Genomic DNA, 13,507 nt, shown 5'->3' on the forward strand with positions numbered 1-13,507 from the left:
GGGTGTGTACATTTGGTTTTGATATTTCATATTTACAATTCATGTAACATTTAGTAATCATAATTATTTATGCAACCAACTGACAATTTTGGGGTATAATTATATTATCCTGCTTTTATAATATCAGGGTTCATTCTCAGATGTGCCAACCCAAATGTACTAGAGCATGACATTGGGGACTGGGCCCCGATCAAACAATATGCCTATCTAGTGAACCCTGAAAAGAGAGAGAAGCTCCACAGTGAGGTGGAAAGTTACTACGGATATTGCAGGAGTTTGCTCTTGAAATCAGACTAATACAATTTGATTTGAGCTTCGTTTGGGCTCGTTCCAAAGGGACGAGAGTTCTAGGAGCTAGTGAGTTTTAGGATTCTATAGAAAGACAAAGGAGAAAAATAATAATACTATTGTATTAAGGTTAGGGTTTAGGGTAGAGATGTCCCAAAGATCACAGATAGCATTGACCATTGCGCATTCTTCTGTCTCTTTTACATAGCAGGTGTAAAAGAAACACAGACAAGACAAGTAGGTATGCAATGGATTATGGACATTGTAGTTGATTATATTTTATGTGCTAAACTATGTAGAATATTGGCCTGTTGGAAACTACAACTCCCTACTACATCACACAGTTCAGGCTATTTAGCCTATTTAAGTTTATGACTTCTAATGTGTTGAAGGATCTTTTTTTAAGGTTGAGAAGTTGATGTGTATGTTTGTGTGGGTGTGCAACTACACACCCTCTCGACAGACAGGCCAAAGGCGCTTGGCCCAATTCAGGGAACCGTTGATCTACTTCACGGGAACTGTGTCTAGAGTGATTTTCTGTTGTTTTGACACCTCACTGGAAGACTAGAATAAATATCTGTTGCTACAGACCCGAGATGACTAATTCACAGTTAGTCTGTACCAAGATACCAAGATCACGTGTTTTCTATATGAACGAGATACACTGCTCAAAAAAATAAAGGGAACTCTAAAATAACACATCCTAGATCTGAATGAATGAAATATTCTTATTAAATACTTTTTTTCTTTACATAGCTGACAACAAAATCACACAAAAATTATCAATGGAAATCAAATTTACCATGGAGGTCTGGATTTGGAGGCTGATCCAACTTTGATGTAATGTCCTTAAAACAAGTCAAAATGAGGCTCAGTAGTGTGTGTGGCCTCCACATGCCTGTATGGCCTCCCTACAACGCCTGGGCATGCTCCTGATGAGGTGGCGGTTGGTCTCCTGTGGGATCTCCTCCCAGACCTGGACTAAAGCATCTGCCAACTCCTGGACAGTCTGTTGGTGGATGGAGCGAGACATGATGTCCCAGATGTGCTCAATTGGATTCAGGTCTGGGGAACGGGTGGGCCAGTTCATAGCATCAATGCCTTCCTCTTGCAGGAACTGCTGACACTCCAGCCACATGAGGTCTAGCATTGTCTTGCATTAGGAGGAACCTAGGGCCAACCGCACCAGCATATGGTCTCACAAGGGGTCTGAGGATCTCATCTCGGTACCTAATGGCAGTCAGGCTACCTCTGGCGAGCACATGGAGGGCTGTGCGGCCCCCTAAAGAAATGCCACCCCACACCATGACTGACCCACTGCCAAACCGGTCATGCTGGAGAATGTTGCATGCAGCAGAACATTCTCCACGGCATCTCCAGACTCTGTCACATCTGTCACGTGCTCAGTGTGAACCTGCTTTCATCTGTGAAGAGCACAGGGCGCCAGTGGCGAATTTGCCAATCTTGGTGTTCTCTGGCAAATGCCAAACGTCCTGCACGGTGTTGGGCTGTAAGCACAACCCCCACCTGTGGACGTCGGGCCCTCATGGAGTCTGTTTCTGACTGTTTGAGCAGACACATGCACATTTGTGGCCTGCTGGAGGTCATTTTGCAGGGCTCTTGCATTGCTCCTCCTTGCACAAAGGCGGAGGTAGCGGTCCTGCTGCTAGGTTGTTGCCCTCCTATGGCCTCCTCCACGTCTCCTGATGTACTGGCCTGTCACCTGGTAGCGCCTCCATGCTCTGGACACTACGCTGACAGACACAGCAAACCTTCTTGCCACAGCTCGCATTGATGTACCATCCTGGATGAGCTGCACTACCTGAGCCACTTGTGTGGGTTGTAGACTCCGTCTCATGCTACCACTAGAGTGAAAGCACCGCCAGCATTCAAACGTGACCAAAACATCAGCCAGGAAGCATAGGAACGGAGAAGTGGTCTGTGGTCACCACCTGCAGAACCACTCCTTTATTGGGGGTGTCTTGCTAATTGCCTATAATTTCCACCTGTTGTCTATTCCATTTGCACAACAGCATGTGATATTTATTGTCAATCAGTGTTGCTTCCTAAGTGGACAGTTTGATTTCACAGAAGTGTGATTGACTTGGAGTTACATTGTGTTGTTTAAGTGTTCCCTTCATTTTTTTGAGCAGTGTATGGGGTGATTTGAGTCATGCTTCTTCAGTAGTGGAGTAAAGAAAATTAGCACTTGAATATTGTAAAGAAATACTGGAGTAATGTAAGATTGTTAATAAAAAATGGATTATACTGCGTCCATGTGTATAGGCTGCAAGTACATTGAAATAAGTTATCATCAAGTCATTGAAAAAAGACATGAAAATATATATTTTATAAACAATTCAAAACATACACACAACAACATCATACAGACATTAACCTGGTCTTTTTTTGTTAAATCACATAAATAGTAACTCTTTAAATTCAGAGCCTGGATTTTTCCCCTGAGGCTAAAATATATATATATATATATATTTTACATTTACATTTAAGTCATTTAGCAGACGCTCTTATCCAGAGCGACTTACAAATTGGTGCATTCACCTTATGACATCCAGTGGAACAGCCACTTTACAATAGTGCATCTAAATATTTTAAGGGGGGTGAGAAGGATTACTTTATCCTATCCTAGGTATTCCTTAAAGAGGTGGGGTTTCAGGTGTCTCCGGAAGGTGGTGATTGACTCCGCTGTCCTGGCGTCATGAGGGAGTTTGTTCCACCATTGGGGAGCCAGAGCAGCGAACAGTTTTGACTGGGCTGAGCGGGAACTGTACTTCCTCAGTGGTAGGGAGGCGAGCAGGCCAGAGGTGGATGAACGCAGTGCCCTTATTTGGGTGTAGGGCCTGATCAGAGCCTGGAGGTACTGAGGTGCCGTTCCCCTCACAGCTCCGTAGGCAAGCACCATGGTCTTGTAGCAGATGCGAGCTTCAACTGGAAGCCAGTGGAGAGAGCGGAGGAGCGGGGTGACGTGAGAGAACTTGGGAAGGTTGAACACTAGACGGGCTGCGGCGTTCTGGATGAGTTGTAGGGGTTTAATGGCACAGGCAGGGAGCCCAGCCAACAGCGAGTTGCAGTAATCCAGACGGGAGATGACAAGTGCCTGGATTAGGACCTGCGCCGCTTCCTGTGTGAGGCAGGGTCGTACTCTGCGGATGTTGTAGAGCATGAACCTACAGGAACGGGCCACCGCCTTGATGTTAGTTGAGAACGACAGGGTGTTGTCCAGGATCACGCCAAGGTTCTTAGCGCTCTGGGAGGAGGACACAATGGAGTTGTCAACCGTGATGGCGAGATCATGGAACGGGCAGTCCTTCCCCGGGAGGAAGAGCAGCTCCGTCTTGCCGAAGTTCAGCTTGAGGTGGTGATCCGTCATCCACACTGATATGTCTGCCAGACATGCAGAGATGCGATTCGCCACCTGGTCATCAGAAGGGGGGAAAGGAGAAGATTAATTGTGTGTCGTCTGCATAGCAATGATAGGAGAGACCACGTGAGGTTATGACAGAGCCAAGTGACTTGGTGTATAGCGAGAATAGGAGAGGGCCTAGAACAGAGCCCTGGGGGACACCAGTGGTGAGAGCGCGTGGTGAGGAGACAGATTCTCGCCACGCCACCTGGTAGGAGCGACCTGTCAGGTAGGACGCAATCCAAGCGTCCTAAAAAATATATCATGCGGAAATCAATTTCTCAAATTGAACAGGGGGGGGGACAAACGTTTAGGGTGCTACATTATAAATTCATTCAAATACTCCAACTACAATGTTAAAACATTCTACATTGTGACAATATTTCATTGATATCGTGAAACAACTCCTTCATGTATGTATTTTCTGATGCTTGATGAGATATATTTTATGAGAGTACCTCATCATATTGATCATAGCTATAAGATTTCTCTCCTGTGTGTGTGTGTTATCTGGTGTGATATCAGGCCTCTTGACTGAGTAAAACTCTTCCCACATTGATCACAGCCAAAAGGTTTCTGTCCCGTGTTTTTTAAGGTCTACTGAAGAGGTGAATCTCTTCCCACAGTCAGAGCAGCAGTGAAGATTCTATCCAGTATGTATGCTCAGGTGTAGTTTAAGTGAATCTGATTTTAAGTAACTCTTCCCAGTCAAAACAGTGGTGAGGTTTCTCTCCTGTGTGTACTCGCTGGTGTATTCTCTTATGTAGTTTAAGTGAATCTGATCTTGAATGACTCTTCCCACAGTCAGAGCAGTGGTGAGATTTCTTTGCGGTGGGTCTCTGCATGTGTTTCTTGAGGTGTTCTGATCTGGAGAGACTCTTCTCTGCCCTGTCAGCATCATGATGTTGTTGAGGATCCACGATAGTCCTGTCTCTCTCCTGTGTGAACGACAAAGTCAGACAGATGGTTAAAGGCCCAAAACAGCAGAAATCCACTGTTTATTTGAGGTACAAGGTGACGCCCAGACCGTACCCATGAAGTTGTACAACTTCTAGCAACAACGAACTCGACAGAACATGAAGGATTTTTAAAAGAATAATGAATATTCACATGAAGATCCGTGGCATATTGGATGACATCACGACTTTCCATCAAGCAACTCCTTGAATGCCTTACTATGACATCACTTACTCCTTCTAGTTTGCAGTTGTCTAAAAAAACACTATTTTGCTCAAAACATTTATTTGTTTCCCTTTAGTGTGTTTATACTTTACTGTATTTATATCACACTTTTCAACAGGAAAGGTTATTTTTAAATAACTGGAGGACGTCATGAACAATTCCGACAGTACAAAAACATATTCAAGTGTAGAATGTCCTTTTAAAAATCACCCATTAGTTCAACAACTACAGAGTTTGTGCCACTGTTTTAAGATAGTACTCACTGTATTTACCGGTGTTAATCAGATCTCCAGTCTTCTCTTCTTCATCCTCTAATGAGACAGTAATCGCCCCCTCTATATCCTCCACTCCAAAAACGGCATCTTCCTCTCCTTTCACAGTAACATCCTCCTCCTCCTCTTTCACTCTGAAAGCGTCTTTCGCATCTTCTTTCACTGAAACGTCTTTCTCTTCTTTCATGGTAACAGCCTCACCCTCTACTTGTTTTTGTATTGTAACAGCCTCCTCTTCCTCCTCCTTTTTCACCAGAGCTTCTTTCTCCGTCCAGCAGACCTCTTCTTTAGCAGGAGGAGAGTAGCTTAGTGAACTCAATCGTCGGGGATAATAGCTTGTTAGCATTAGCGACTAGACTAGTGCTAATTTAACCAGCCAGCTAATTGACTAACAACGTAAATATTAAATTAAATGGGGTAGCTAGTTGTTTCCACATAAGTATGTTTAAATCATAGTGGCAAATAAACCACAAAATTATCCTAAAGAACTTGAATGTTCCGACTTTGTTGTCTGGCGAGCTACCAAGGTGGCTGCAGTTGTTGAAGAAGCGTTCCGTCCACTAGATTATACGTCACACTAGAAACATCGCCTGAAACACACATATCACCATCTGCTGTCTGGAGGGAGGAAACGCAATTCTAACATTATACAGTGCCTTGCGAAAGTATTCAGCCCCCTTGAACTTTGCGACCTTTTGCCACATTTCAGGCTTCAAACATAAAGATATAAAACTGTATTTTTTTGTGAAGAATCAACAACAAGTGGGACACAATCATGAAGTGGAACGAGATTTATTGGATATTTCAAACTTTTTTAACAAATCAAAAACTGAAAAATTGGGCGTGCAAAATTATTCAGCCCCCTTAAGTTAATACTCCACCCCCCCCCCCCCCCGTTCAGCTGAAAAGGTGGCGCAGGGAATGCAAAAATATTCTTTAGAAATATTTAACCTCCACACATTAGCAAGTCCAATACGTAAAATGAAAGATAAACACCTGTTCATCTACCCAGCGTGTCAGATTTTTAAAATGTTTTACAGTGAAAACACAACATATATTTATGTTAGACCACCACCAAACCAAAGAAAAAACGTAGCCATTTTTTTCCAGCTAAAGATCAATTCACAAAAGCAGGATAAACAAATAAAAATCACTAACCTCTTGAAAATCTTCATCAGATGACAGTCATATGACATGTTAAACAGTACATTTATGTTTTGTTCGATAATATGCATTTTATATCCATAAATCTCGGTTTACATGTTCAGAAAATCCTCCAAAATATCCAGAGGAATTATAGAAAGCTACGCTAGATAACAGAAATAATCATCATAAACTTTGACTAAAGATACATGTTCTACATATAATTAAAAAGATACACTGGTTCTTAATGCAACCGCTGTGACACATTTCTTTTTTACGTTACGGGAAAAGCCTAACATTGCAATAATCTGAGACGGCGCTCAGACGTAACAATATTTCTCCGCCATGTTGGAGTCAACAGAAATACAAAATTACAACATAAATATTCCCTTACCCTTTGAAGATATTTCATCAGAATGTAGTGCAAGGAGTCCTAGTTCAACAATAAATCGTTTTGTTCCATAATGTTCAATTCTAGTGTCCAAGTAGCAGCATTTGCTATCACTTTCAGCTCACATGCCCAAAAAATGACTTCTGTTTCAGGGTAACTTTGCATGAAAACTTCCAAAAGACATTACAGGTCGAAGAAACTGGTCAAACAAAGTGCAGAATCAATCTTCAGGATGTTACAATCATATATATCCAATAACATTCTAACCGGATCATTCTTTTTCATCTGGGGCTGATTGGAACAGCCGTAGCACTCAAAGAGAAATGCGCCACAACAAAATGGCATTCTCTTGCGACACCGACTATTTTCCCTCCCATTAGGTCAAAGTTCACATCAAATGCTCCATTATACTTTCTACTGAATGAGGACATCTAGTGGAAGACGTAGGAAGTGTTTCCAGATCCATAACTTGTTGGGAAGGGAGGGGGCGATGACATCAAAGTTGCCCCAACTTTCAGGATTTCAAAACTTGTTTGGAAGATTACCTGCCCTGTGAGTTCTGTTATACTCACAGACATAATTCAAACGGTTTTAGAAACTTCAGAGTGTTTTCTATCCAATATTAATAATAATATGCATATATTAGCAATTTAGGACAGATTTTGATACAGTTCACTATGGGCACGCAATTCATCCAAAGTGGAAATACTGCCCCCTATCTCTAACAGGGTGTTACAAGATACTTAGATTCAATTACAGTCATGAATTGGTTTGAAACCTTTGTTTTTCAACCCTACTCAAAGTTGGTGCCTTGACGGATTTGTAAAAAATGGTTTGTCATGAAACACTAATTATTTATTTATTTAAATGTAACCTTTATTTAACTAGACAAGTCAGTTAATAACAAATTCTTATTTACAATGACTGCCTACCCCGGACAATGCTGGGCCAATTGTGAGCCGCCCTATGGGACTCACAATACAGCCTGGATTTGATCCAGGGTGTCTAGTGACGCCTCAAGCACTGAGATGCAGTGTCCACTGCGCCACTCGGGAGCCCCAAAATCATGTTCTAGTGTTGTCCCCGACTAAAATACATCTTGGTCAACCAAGAGTCATCTGTTCTTTCTACCAATCGCCCCATGTGTTTTTATAAAATCAAATATACTTACTGAACTTGTCTGATGCTTTAACCTGTCTGGCACCAGTGGGACGGTAGCGTCCCACCTCAACAACAGCAAGTGAAATTGCACGGCGCCAAATTCAAAACAACAGAAATCCCATAATTAAAATTCCACAAACATACAAGTATTATACACCATTTTAAAAAGAGACTTCTTGTAAATCCAACCACAGTGTCCGATTTCAAAAAGGCTTTACGGCGAAAGCACACCATCTGATTATCTTAGGTCAGCACCTAGTCACAGAAAACCCTACAGCCATTTTCCAGCCAAGGAGAAGGATCACAAAAGTCAGAAATAGCAATTAAATGAAACACTTACCTTTGATGATCTTCATCTGGTGACACTCCTAGGTCTCCATGTTAGACAATAAATGTTTGTTTTGTTCGATAATGTCCTTCTTTATGTCCAAAAACCTCCGTTTTGTTGGTGCGTTTAGTTCAGTAATCAAAAGGCACAATGCGAGCTCTCAACATCAGACAAAAAGTTAAAGAAAGTACAATAAAAGTTTGTCGAAACATGTCAAACGATGTTTAAATCCTCAGGTCGTTTTTGTCATAAATAATCAATAATATTTCAACAGGACAAAAGCTTCATCAATAGAAAAGGTAAACAAGAAATGCGCGCTCCCGATCACGCGCTGGGCTCATGGCTGGAAATTTCTCCTGTCCACTGATTGAAAGTGCTTTATCTCCCTCATTTTTCAGAGTAAACGCCTGAAACAATGCCTAAAGACTGGCCACATGTAGAAGAATTGATAGAGTAATTTTTAATTCCCTTATGTTTTATTGCCAAAACCAATTAAATTCGCACTCATTTCTAATTCATTATAAGTTGTAAGTTTATCATTTGCATGAATTAGCAAGAGACCAGTCTTAAAAAACAAGTTCAGCATTTATTCTCGATGAGTACTGACCCAAAATACAAAGAACATTACATTTTAAAAGAAAGAAGACATAAAATGACGTCATCAGTTTCACACCCTCTCCCAGCATTACAATGGCGTAGTATTCGGTCCTGGAGATAGTTTCACTCCCCACATAAACTACATTCCAACCTGTCTAAAGGATAAATTCTCCCTTAATGGAATCCAACCAAAACATTCTTATCTGTTTGAAAACCTATCTTATCCCTCCTTCCTCAACTTTCCCAGGAGACACAGACACAATTCATTTCTGCTTACATTTTTAGTAACAGTACAATTAAGAACTCATACTTTTCAAATAATAACATAATAGTATTAGCATAAATGGTTCTAATCATTAAAGTATACATAATTGATCATCTAAACTATATTTTCCTCTATCAATCCTCCCTTTGATCAAATATTATACATTCAATTCTACATCTAGTTTTATTTAATCATAAAAAATGAAAGTATAAACGAACTTATCTAACCTTTTTATAGAGGTTTATCAGATTATCATATGAATAGACAAATAATCAACAAATCAATTATAAATGTTTATCCAACTCTCCACATTTCATTAATCAATTCTAACCTTAACTCCAACTGTTTTTAAATCTACATCAGAATCATAACTCTTCCTTCCAGGATTCTTTTTTGTTTTTCTTTTTACAATCTTCATCAAAAAAACAGTTTAATCATTGAAACAAATTACAATCTAATTCCCCTTCATGTCAACACTATTCTCATCAAACATAAATTCCCCACAAATGACAGATCCGGATTCGTCCACTTCCTCTGTAGACATGCCTCCAGTCCTACACAGGTCAGAATCTGGAATCGGCCCATAACGCACCATCCGTTGGGTCATTGATCTTTCCAGAGTCCTGGAAACAAGGCCTCGCACACAGGGAATTAGACAACAGCCGCATAAAATTAATACAGTCATACAGGTTGATACAGCCCAAAACACCACATTTTTCCATAAATACTGTCTACCCAATTTAGTTCAGAGAAGTATCCACCCCAGAGTTTCTGCCAACCCGTGAGCCAGGGTGGTCAAACCAGCTGAGGCTTCGGGCACTGATTCGTCCGGAGCCGTGCCACCCGGGATGTAAGACATGGTCCTGATTACCACGCCCACTTCCTCCTTTTATCCTATGCAATTCTATTCTGTCAGGTCTTCCAGCTGGTTGCGTCAGTCTGTTCTACAAAACCTTTAACAACACCTTTGGTATTCCTGCTAAAGCGCTGTTGATTACCATAATTATAATTACACACCTCGTGGAACACCAATGTTATCAATATATATACTCTGTCGTCAAAAGATCCAGATGGAGCATCTCTCTCGTTTTGGCTAACTTCACGTCTTGGTGTTGTATGAGTGTAAAAGGCATTCCTAAATGTACTAGAGCGCATAGCCCAGTCCAATCAGTCGGTAATACCGACCACAAATTCATTCCCCCGCACAACCACCAGATGTCAGCCCTGGCCACCTTCAACATTTTGAAATCTCCAGAGTTCAACCAGCCTGTCAAATCAGACATGGTCTCGTCAGTGGTAATATTCTCTGTCTTATTGCAGGAACCAACTTCCCCCACGTATTTCCCGTGTGTACTGTATCTGGCCTAACAGTAATATTCTCCTCTCGTCACGGTAAAGGGAGGAAGTCTTGATTTAAATGGAACCTGGGGATATAAATAGTGTAAATCAATACAGCTATCATTACTTGGCATTCCTGCTTTCATGAACAGCTTTACCATACATGCCATTCCCTTACTATACTTTACCTGGTCCCAAATTGAGTGTATGGGTTTACATAGCCATCCCTTTCAGTGTGAGCTATGACCTGGCTCCACGACTTACACGGTGATTTACACAAATACTTCCCATAGAGTCCCATGGTTCTAGACTGCCAAGGGGTGAATGACCCCAATTGATCTACACAAAATTCTACTGAGAGATCCTTGCCCAATTCCACCCTCACTTCCTTACTATTTTGTTTCAGTGACCTTCAGAGAATCTTAGGTAACATCCCATTTCCCTCATCTAGCACATGAGTCAAATTATCCTCTTTGGCACTTTCCGGGGATCATGGTGAATCAGGAATATGGCCCCCACAATAAAACAGCTCAGGACGGTCAGTGCACACGTGAAGCCCCACCCTCTCCCCGAGAACATATCAACAGCCAGAGGCCAAGCCATCACTTCACTTCTATGAACGCTCACAGCTGGGGAAAGGTCAGGTATAGGGAATCTTCAGAAGGAGTTTGACCCCCGTTCCATATGGGTCACGGTTCCTCTCCTTCCCCTGTGACCGATCGACAGTGCCAGTATGACTCACCCCCTTACAATGTGTGACATGTACCCAGGTAGCTCTTTCGGCTATTCTCACCGCGAAGGCAGTCACCAGTAGTACTTGGAATGGTCCCTCCCACCGAGGCTGCTTCCAGTTTTTTTTCTTCAATGATTGGATCCAGATCCAGTCTCCTGGTTGAATCTCGTGTGCCACCTCCCTCTAATTCTCCTGCTGGGCATAAAACTTTTGACATACGTGTTTGATTAATGAACAACCTCCTCATGTGTCCCACCATACTGCTTTCTATTTCTAATCGCCCTAATTGGGGCATTCTATAGGGTCTACCAAAAACTTTCTCAAATGGAGATAGCCCCTCCCTATCAGGGGTTATTCTAATAGTCATTAACACTATGGGCAGGCATTTTATCCCGTTCATTCCAGTACTTAGGTGTGTTTTCCTTAATCAACCTTTTACCGATCGATTCATGTTCTCGATAAGGCCAGCGCTTTGGGGGTGATAAGAACTATGTTTCTTCATATTTATATCCAATTTCTGACCTATATGCTCAATTACTTCTGGTAATCCAAATCGCGGAATTATCTCCTGACATAATGCTCTAGCCACTGTTTCTGCGTCTGCTGAGGATGTAGGAAACACTTCTACCCATTTGGTATATTTATCAATTATTGTTAAACACCACTTCTTGTTTTCACTCTTAGTTAATTCAATATAGTACACTGTGAGCAAAAGTTTTTAAAATAGTTAGTTATTCCATATGCTACAAAGTGCTGTTTAACCATTCCTACCATCCCCCCTGTTGATACATGGCTTTGCTCATGTATCAATACAGCAGCATATTTAAACAGTGACTTAGGTAAAACAGGTAGATTCCCTTTATGCCAAATACCTCCTCTATCTACAGCTCCCATTCTGACCCATTTAGAAACGTATTTACCCACTATGTTATCTTTGCTCTTCCTGCACCCTCCTCTAACTTCTCTGCTCTCCCACCTTCAAGGTCTCTGCGGTGCGGGGGAGGGCTCCTCTGTATGTTTCTCATGTTTTCCAAATTTGAACTACATGGGAACTACAAACCCATGGACCCGCTTTTAGAAAAAAAAAATGTCTATGAGCGGCTTTTCTCCAAATTCCTTAATCAATCTATCTTAATCCCAACAATAATCCTAACTCCTCATAGATGTCCTATATTCCTGTTAAATATAATACTATTTAAAAACGTATAATCTAATAGATGCTAACCATATTAAAAATCCTTCCTACACTAACAAGCCCTCTCCTTGGGGACCCTCAGTATTCTATCAGACAATAACATGGGTTTAATATGTGTTGCAAAGTGTGGAATAAAACTTTGGTCCTGGAAAACAGAGTAAAGCAGAACAAAGCATTCTTATAACCCATCTGGTCCTCTCAGCTATTCTTATCCAGCATCAGGTGGGCACCATGCCACCCTTCACGACAGGGAGAACAAACATACATGGGTCATCCTCAGTCAGTAAATAATACAGGAATTAGGGTCAGAAATCCAGTAACCACCATACCGGTATACTTACCAAACCAGTCTCCCAACCAGGGTGTACAGTCAGACTCCTCTACCCCCGCCATGGTCCTCATCTCAGCAGATAGTGCATCAAGTCCATTTAAGGCCCTTAGATATACTACCATCTGGACTGGTGTTATTAGGGATATACGTACAACATTGTTCACTGAACATTTAGTAGACTCCCCCCTGACTAGCAAGAAGCATATTCTAAGCAAGTCCATTATGTATAAGACAGCCACAAATTGTCCCTACCATCAAAACCAGTCTCCGTGCCTCATTGATCAATAGCTGAATAGTCTAACATTAATTACCTGAATGGGATTTTTAGCATAGTGGTGACAGGTTTGGTCCAGGGGTGATAGAGGAGTGTGTCTGGCCCCGGTCCGTCTGAGACCTCCGGTTTTGGCAGTACCTTAATAGAAAACACACCCACCGTGTCTGTCCCGGTCCTTTGTAGTCCGGGGTGCAAGTGCCTGCATCAGAGAGCTTAATAGTTTTGATGGTTAGTAGGATTTCATCACCTTTACAAAGTTCAACAGTGCTCCCAGGTTTCCCCCATATTATGGAAAGCCTATCCACCTTTGTGGGATCCCCTTTCTCCAGTCCCAAAACTGTCCCAAGTTGGTTATCATACGGACACCCTCCCCTATTACACAGGTAATGTCTCCCGTCTTTTGACACTCCTGTAACCGAGTGTTAAAACCAAACAAAAATATCTCAATTTCTTCCCTGCCCTGTTGGCTCTAAATATGTTACCTTCCACTATTTATTCTCAATGATAAATATGACTTTCTCTCTGTTACAATACCAAATCCCTAATTGCCCATTCAAAAAAACTTCACAGCTAATGTTATAAGAC

The 13,507-nt window shown here is 41.7% G+C and overlaps 1 long non-coding RNA gene across 1 annotated transcript; it reads right to left on the reverse strand.

Annotated features, from left to right (window-relative positions):
- Nucleotides 1-9,406: 9,406 nt before the first annotated feature.
- Nucleotides 9,407-12,474, reverse strand: LOC124007978. Its single transcript, XR_006834046.1, has 2 exons — nt 11,183-12,474; nt 9,407-10,475 (listed from the first exon to the last, which is right to left on the reverse strand). It is a non-coding gene; the product is annotated as an uncharacterized LOC124007978 (long non-coding RNA).
- Between the last annotated feature and the right edge of the window lie 1,033 nt (nt 12,475-13,507).

Source organism: Oncorhynchus gorbuscha, linkage group LG21, assembly GCF_021184085.1.
Source record: "Oncorhynchus gorbuscha isolate QuinsamMale2020 ecotype Even-year linkage group LG21, OgorEven_v1.0, whole genome shotgun sequence".
Lineage (NCBI taxonomy): Eukaryota > Metazoa > Chordata > Actinopteri > Salmoniformes > Salmonidae > Oncorhynchus > Oncorhynchus gorbuscha.